Raw genomic sequence first — 8,856 nt, forward strand, 5'->3', positions numbered from 1 at the left:
GTTGTTGGAATTTATAAGTTGATGATAATTTTGTGAAGAGAAACAACTTTGTGCCGAAAGAGGAACTATGTTTCTGGTTTCATTTTAACCAAGTGAGTTTGGTGTGATACAGCCTCATTATCTACATGAGTGCCTTTGGAATAGGATGTTTAATTTCAAACTTTGAGCAGTGAAAATCTGCGTAGCAGGCAAAAATGAAACCGCCCATTTTGACAAATACGACATTTACGTAAGTTGTCCTCCATTTGCAGGAACTGTAATGTGTGCCGAACCTCTTACAGGATGTTCAGTTGGAAATGTACTGTGCAGAACAGACTGTCATTCAGAATAGGCATGCCTGTTCTTACATTACTTTTCTATCTACAACATTCTGAACAACCAGCTCCCTGTGCACCGAGTCTCACCCAAACAAACACTCAACCCCAATAGTTTGTCACAGCCGATATGAATTACATTTTCACACTAGCCCACAAGGACACTAATTCAGTTCCTCCTGTGCCGAGGCCTCTACACACCAACACTAATTCAGTTCCTCCTGTGCCGAGGCCTCTACACACTGACACTAATTCAGTTCCTCCTGTGCCGAGGCCTCTACACACTGACACTAACTAGATTTCCTCCTGTGCCGAGGCCTCTACACACTGACACTAATTCAGTTCCTCCTGTGCCGAGGCCTCTACACACTGACACTAATTCAGTTCCTCCTGTGCCGAGGCCTCTACACACTGACACTAATTCAGTTCCTCCTGTGCCGAGGCCTCTACACACTGACACTAATTCAGTTCCTCCTGTGCCGAGGCCTCTACACACTGACACTAATTCAGTTCCTCCTGTGCCGAGGCCTCTACACACTGACACTAATTCAGTTCCTCCTGTGCCGAGGCCTCTACACACTGATACTAATTCAGTTCCTCCTGTGCCGAGGCCTCTACACACTGACACTAATTCAGTTCCTCCTGTGCCGAGGCCTCTACACACTGACACTAATTCAGTTCCTCCTGTGCCGAGGCCTCTACACACTGACACTAATTCAGTTCCTCCTGTGCCGAGGCCTCTACACAAGGACACTAATTCAGTTCCTCCTGTGCCGTGGCCTCTACACACCAACACCCACCCCCCTTTTAACGGAATCCCACAGATACCGGCTCTCCTACACTGCCTAACCAGCATTAACACCTTCACCCCACCTGTCTACCCCACACAGTGAAACCGGTCCCTACCATATACACTCCTACGTTTCATCAATTCTCTCCATCACACTGGTTATTACTATAACGCTCATTCTCTAATACTGACATTCTGGCCATCTCACTGAGCAGTGTACTGGACTGTTATTGGTCATTCAGTAGTAAATGCTGGGCAAGATGTACTGTGGTCGATTCTCCCTGTGTTGATTCTCATGCAACACTTGTGAATTTTCTCTAATGAACTCAGTTTCTGTGTGTCTTCACTGACAATTTTCTACCTAAATAAATTATCATTACTATGATGTTTATTTGTTCGACCCTTTGATACTTCCAATTATTATTCTGGTACAAACAAGTAGTGTAACAAATGGGTTATTACAGTGTAATTACCATTTAATTATCTACTTGGTCATTTCTTTACCATAAAATAAAGTGCTACAATGAGAAGTCCTGTAAAGCACCATAGAATTTGTGGACTTTGAGTTAAAGACATTTCTACTGACTTCAATGCAGTCATGACCTCTCGAAGCTACTGCTCAAGTGCAATTTCATTTGAATGCAGTATCAAACACTTATTTTATTTTAAGGATTTTACTTTAAATCTTTTACAAAAGCATTTTAGGCAAATCATTTTAACCTTGAGAAAATAAACATTTATATTTATTTTTTTATTTCACCTTTATTTAACCAGATAGTCCAGTTGAGAACAAGTTCTCATTTACAACTGCGACCTGGCCAAGATACAGCAAAGCAGTGCGACAAAAACAACGGAGTTACACATGGGATAAACGTACAGTCAATAACACATTAGAACATCTATATACAGTGTGTGCAAATGCAGTAAGATTAGGGAGGTAAGGCAATATATAAGCCATAGTGGTGAAATAATTACAATTTAGCGTCAACACTGGAGTGATAGATGTGCAAGTAGATACTGGGTAGCAAAAAGATATTGGGATGAGGTAGTTGGGTCGTTGTATTTACAGATTGGCTGTGTACAGGTACATTGATCAGTAAGATGCTCTAACAGCTGACGCTTAAAGTTCGCGAGGGAGATATAGGTCTCCATCTTCAGTGATTTATTTTTTTCCAATTCCGTGCATTGGCAGCAGAGAACTGGAAGGAAAAGCAGCCGAAGGAAGTGTTGGCTTTGGGGGTAACCAGTGAAATATACCTGCTGGAGCGCATGCTATGATTGCTATGGTAACCAGTGAGCTGAGATAAGGTGGGACTTTACCTAGCGAAGACTTATAGATGACTTGGAGCCAGTGGGTCTGGCGACAAATATGTAGCGAGGGCCAGCCAACGAGAGCATTCAGGTCGCAGTGGTGGGTAGTGTATGGGGCTTTGGTGACAAAAAGGATGGCACGGTGACAGACTACATCCAGTTTGCTGAGTAGAGTGTTGGAGGCTATTTTGTAAATGACATCGCCAAAGTCAAGGATCGGTAGGATAGTCAGTTTTATGAGGGTATGTTTGGCAGCATGAGTGAATGAGGCTTTGTTGTGAAATAGGAAGCCGATTGTAGATTTGATTTTGTATTGGAGATGCTTAATGTGAGTCTGGAATGAGAGTTTACGGTCTAACCAGACACCTATCTATTTGTAGTTGTCCGCATATTCTAAGTCAGAACCGTCTGTAACAGGATAAACTTTACGTCCGTCCCCTCGCCCCGACCTGGGCGCGAACCCAGGGACGCTCTGCACACGAGCAAGTGACGTCACCGATTGAAATGCTAGTAGCGCGCACCACCGCTAACTAGCTAGCCATATCACATCCGTTACACTCACACCCCCTTTTGACCACCTCCTTTTCCGCAGCAACCAGTGATCCGGGTCAACAGCATCAATGTAACAGTATAACTTTAGTCCATCGCTCTCCTCGCCCCAACCTGGGCTCAAACCAGGGACCCTCTGCACACATCAACAGTCACCCTCGAAGCATCGTTACCCATCGCTCCACAAAAGCCTCTGCAAGGGGAACCACTACTTCAAGGTCTCAGAGCAAGTGACGTCACCGATTGAAATGCTAGTAGTGCGCACCACCGCTAACTAGCTAGCCATTTCACATCTGTTACACGTCCAGAGTAGTGATGCTAGTCGGGCAGGCGGGTGCGGGCAGCGATCGGTTGAAGCGCATGCATTTAGTTTTATTTGTGTTTTAAGAGCAGGTGGATGCCACGGAAGGAGTGTTGTATGGCATTGAAGCTCGTCTGAAGGTTCGTTAAGTGTCCAAAGAAGGGACAGAAGTATACAGAATGGTGTCGTCCATGTAGAGGTGGATCAGAGAATCGCCAGCAGCAAGAGCGGCATCATTGATATATACAGAGAAAAGAGTCGGCCCGAGAATTGAACCCTGTGACACCCCCATAGAGACTGCCAGAGGTCCAGACAACAGGCCCTCAGAGTTCAGGGCGTCAAATCGATCAGAGAAGTAGTTGGGGAACCAGGCGAGGCAGTCATTTTAGAAACCAAGGCTATTGAGTCTGCAGATAAGAATGCGGTGATTGACAGAGTCGAAAGCCTTGGCCAGGTAAATGAAGACTGCTGCACAGTACTGTCTTTTATCGATGGTGGTTATGACATCGTTTAGGACCTTGAGCGTGGCTGAGGTGCACCCATGACGAACTCTGAAACCAGATTGCATAGTGAAGGTAAGGTGGGATTTAAACAAATCACCGACCATTTTAACTTGGCTTTTGCAGATTTTAGAAAGGCAGGGCAGGATGGATATAGTCTATAACAGTTTGGGATAGTGTCTCTCCCTTTTGAAGAGGGGGATGACCGTGGCAGCTTTACAATCTTTGGGGATCTCGGACTATACGAAAGCGGTTGAACAGGCTAGTAATATGGGTTGCAACAATTTCGGCGGATCATTTTAGAAAGTGAGGGTCCAGATTGTCTAGCCCAGCTGAGTTGTAGGGATCCAGATTTTGCAGCTCTTTCAGAACATCAGCTGTTTGGATTTGGGTGAAGGAGAAGTGGGGGGGCATGCAGAGCTGTTGGCCGGGGTAGGGGTAGCCAAGTAGAGAGCATGGCCATCTGTAGAAAAATGCTTATTGAAATTCTTATCGTATATTTTTTGTGGTGATCGTGTATCCCAGCCTAAGTGCAGTGGGCAGCTGGGAGGAGGTGCTCTTATTCTCCATGGACTTTAGTGTCCCAAAACTTTTTGGAATTAGTGCTACAGGATGCAAATTTCTGTTTGAAAAAGCTAGCCTTCACTTTCCTAACTGACTGTTTTGGTTCCTGACTTCCCTGAAAAGTTGCATATCGCGGGGGCTATTCGTTGCTAATGCAGAATGCCACAGGATATTTTTGTGCTGGTTAAGGGAAGTCAAGTCTGGGATGAACCAAGTATTATATCTGTTTTTAGTTCTACATTATTTGTATAGGTCATGCTTATTTAAGATTGCGAGGAAAGCACTTTTTAAAGATCAACCAGACATCCTCTACTGATGGGATGAGGTTAATATCCTTCCAGGATACCCGGGCCAGGTCAACTAGAAAAGCCTACTCGCTGAAGTGTTTTAGGGCGCGTTAGACAGTGATGAGGAGCGGTTGTTTGACTGTGGACCCATTATGGATGCAGGCAAGAGGCAGTGATCACTGAGATCCTGGTTGAAGACAGCAGAGGTGTATGGATGAGTTGGTAAGTTGGTCAGGATGATATCTAAGGTGCCCATGGTTATGGATTTAGGGTGGTACCTGGTAGGTTCCTTGATCATTTGTGTGCGATTGAGGGCATCTAGCTTAGATTGTAGGACGGCCGGGGTGTTAAGCATATCCCAGTTTGGGTCACCTAACGGTACGAACTCTGAAGATAGATGTGGGGGCCATCAATTCACATATGGTATCCAGAGCACAGATGGGGGCTGAGGGGGGTCTATAACAAGCAGCAACGGTGAGAGACTTGTTTCTTGAAAGGTGGATTTTTTTAAAAGTAGAAGCTCGAAGTGTTTGGGCACAGACATGGATAGTATGACAGAACTCTACAGGCGATCTCTGCAGTAGGTTGCAACTCCGCCCCCTTTGGCAGTTCTATCTTGTCGGAAAATGTTGTAGTTGGGGATGGACATTTCAGGATTTTTGGTGGCCTTCCTAAGCCAGGATTCAGACACGGCAAGGACATCAGGGTTGGACGAGTGTGCGAAAGCAGTGAATAAAACAAAGTTAGGGAGGAGGCTCCTGTTAACGTGCATGAACCCAAGGCTTTTCCGGTTACAGAAGTCAACAAATGAGTGCATGGGGAGTAGGAGTGGTGCTGCAGGGCCGGGGTTAACCTATATCACCAGAGGAGGAGTAGGGTATGGCTAAAGGCTATAAGAACTGGTCGTCTAGTGCGTTCGGAACAGAGTAAAAGGAGCAGATTTCTTTAGCGTGGTAGAATAGATTCAAGGCATAAGGTACAGACAAGGGTATGGTAGGATGTTAGTAAGGTGGAGGTAAACCTAGCCATTGAGTGACGGGAGAGGGAGAGAGAGTCTCTGGAGGCACCAGTTAAGCCAGATGAGGTCACTGCATGTGTGGGCGGTGGGACAAAAGAGCTATCTAAGGCATATTGTGCAGGGCTGGGGACTCTACAGTGAAATAAGACAATAACTAACCAAAACAGCAATAGACAAGGCATATTGACATTAGAGAGAGGCGTGTGTAGCCGAGTGATCATAGGGTCCAATGAGTAGCAATAGGTGAGTCAGGGAGCCATTCAGCAGTCGCTACTACGTTAGGCGAGCTTGAGACACAGTGATTCAGACAGCTAGCGGGCCGGGGATAGCAGATGGGCCTTTGGTGACGTCGCAAATTGAAGAGCCTGTTTAAACCACCTTGGACGATTACGTCGGCAGACCAGTCGTGATGGAAAGGCGGGGCTCTGTCGGCAGTAAAGGGTCCAGGCCAATTGTCAAAGAGGTATTGTAGCCCAAGAATTAGTTGGTGCACCTCATCGGCTCGCTGGGAGATAGGCCTAGCTCGAGGCTAGCTCAAAGCTAACTGATGCTTGCTTTGGGATCAAGCCGTTAGCCAGGAGTAGCCACTTGGATTGCAGATAGCTATCAGCGATGATCCGGTGTAAAGGTTCAGAGCTTGCGGTAGGAATCCGGAGATGTGGTAGAGAAAAAGCAGTTCGATATGCTCTGGGTTGATATCGCGCTGTGCAGACTGGCAGGTATTGACCGAGCTGAGGCTGGCAGGTGTCCGAGTTAACAGTGAAGACCGCTAGCAGTGGCAAACTGACTAGTAGCTAGTTAGCTGGCTAGCTGCTGATGGGGGTTCCGGTTCTAAAGTATAAAAACAGCAGATCCGTACCACATTGGGTGAGGCGGGATGCAGGAGAGTATATTCAGTCCGTAGATAGAAAGTGAGATTAAAATGTATACAAAACAAGGAATTATATTTACACGGGACAAGACAACGTCTGACTACTACGTCAGCTTGGATTTTTACATCCCAGACCCAAGACGATAATGAGTATACATAGAAATCTATATAATATACAGTATTTTTGTTCAAGACAAGCTAATAAGACACCTGAGTGAACATGCTCTTATCCAGAGCGACTTACAAATTGGTTCATACACCTTATGACATCCATAATGCATGCCCTGCTAACTTGCTCAATGTCCCGCAGAGAGGAGGGCCAGGCTGCTGGGGGAGCTACTCCTGATGGGGGTCCCCCCTTTTCTCCCTCTCTCTTTCCTTTAACATTTAACAAGTGTCTTAATTTGGTCAAGGGCTCCTTGTTCTCCCATCCCTCCCCTCTCGGTTCCACTCGCATCTGGCCCGGACACTTTTTTTTTTTCTCCCCCCAGCACAATGGTTCCGGCAGTCTCCCCCCTTATCCTCCCTCCTCTCTGTGGTCACACACACCCCCACCCACGTCTTTCAGCTTCGTCCTTCAGCTCCAGCTCAATCATCATGGCTCTCCAACTCGATCCCACTGTTCCCCATGCATACAATCACGTCTCTCATAGGACCCACACACAGAGATGACTAGTGTTGGGCACACATCTGGAATTATAGTCATACGTGAAGGATGTTAACCTGACTTGGAATGTAAACATGCAGTGATAAAACGTGTATCATGGAGGCCCCAATGTTGAGGATCAGCATGGCAGATGTATAGCACAATTGTTTGAGAGCCCGTAGAACGGCAGCCATCTCCTCCGGCGTCATTCAAAACATTTGATTGTGCATTAATTTTGTTTGGAGACATTTTTTAGCGCACTACCATTGATCCAAAATAGATGTTTACTATGAAATACCATGAGAACATTGATATAATCGCCAAAACACAACATATCTTCTCACTTTATGGATCTATTCAATACACATCAGCTTTACAGCGTGATTGGGGGGGACAAGGACAAGCTACGGCTGGGAAAATACGTTTTGAACTATCATCCAACTTGGAATTGTAAATCGGGATCTCGGGCCTCTTTCTAGTGCTACGACCTGAAAATCGCTGATGTCATCATGATTCAACCCCCCCAGAGTTCCTAGTTGTCTTGACAGCACCATAAATCCAGAGAATGCCAGACTTTGATGACAAAGTTTGACTAAATTTGCCCACGAAGGACCGCCGCGCCATTTTCCTGTTCAAGTGAGCACAGCACAATGAGCCCAAAACTATCTGCTGAATAAATTATGTAATATGCTAGCGAGATAGTATTACTTTCTTAGCTACAGTATAAATAAGTGTATGTTGTGTAGTAAGCTGTTAGTAGCCCATGTGACTCACCCTAATAATTTGGTATCTTTTTTCACCTCTTAATTCCAACTACTGTTCTGACTTGGTGCACATGTAGTCTATAACCTGTTCTTGAGAAATATAATAATTGAATATTGTAAGAGCTTTAATTGTCTGCCCCCTTTTATTTATCCTACGGTTCTGACTTGGTGTACTGGGAGAACACGGTAAGAACGGCCCATGTACTGAATTCTGTCGCTATACATTTCAAAAGTGCTCAACAAATAGTTATATTGACTACGTCCGTCCTAGCTTGCTCATTGTCAATCGAAATGACGGATTTCCTCTTATCCGCTTGTCGTCCCCTTATGCCATAGTTTGTGCATCTCAATTGTCAGTCAAACCACATTTGTTTGCAAGTCAGCCATACAAAAAATATATATATTATTTATTATATTATATAATATTTACACGAGACAAGCCAGCTATATTTTATTAAGTCAGTAATTGAGGCTGAATTGTTTCACTACCAGAGAAGGCTCCGCTGATAGCCAGGTGTAGCAGTGGTATAGTGCAATTCAGGTATTGTTTTGTGTTGTGCAGTGGCTTTGCTGGCATGCATTCCACCTTTTTTTGTTTGTTTTGCCCCACCAAGATTTGCATGCAAAAACAAAAAATAACCACTGGTAACAATTAACTCATTAGGATTTGGGGCACCACGAGAACGATTGTTTAGAGTTACCATCTCCCGAATTAAACTCTCCATCAAACAGTCAACGTATTAATCATAACCTCGTCTCATGTCATCATTCTGAATAGTCGTAACCTCCTGCCTTTGCAAAAATCCCAGCCTTCTTAAATCTCATCCATATCTTAACAAAAATATGTTCATATTTCATACACAACATCAAGGATGGAGACTTCATGCATGTAGTGTCTATACTTTTCAAGTTACAATATTTCCTTTTAACACTTAATGACA

This window comes from Oncorhynchus keta, chromosome 26, assembly GCF_023373465.1.
Source record: "Oncorhynchus keta strain PuntledgeMale-10-30-2019 chromosome 26, Oket_V2, whole genome shotgun sequence".
NCBI lineage: Eukaryota > Metazoa > Chordata > Actinopteri > Salmoniformes > Salmonidae > Oncorhynchus > Oncorhynchus keta.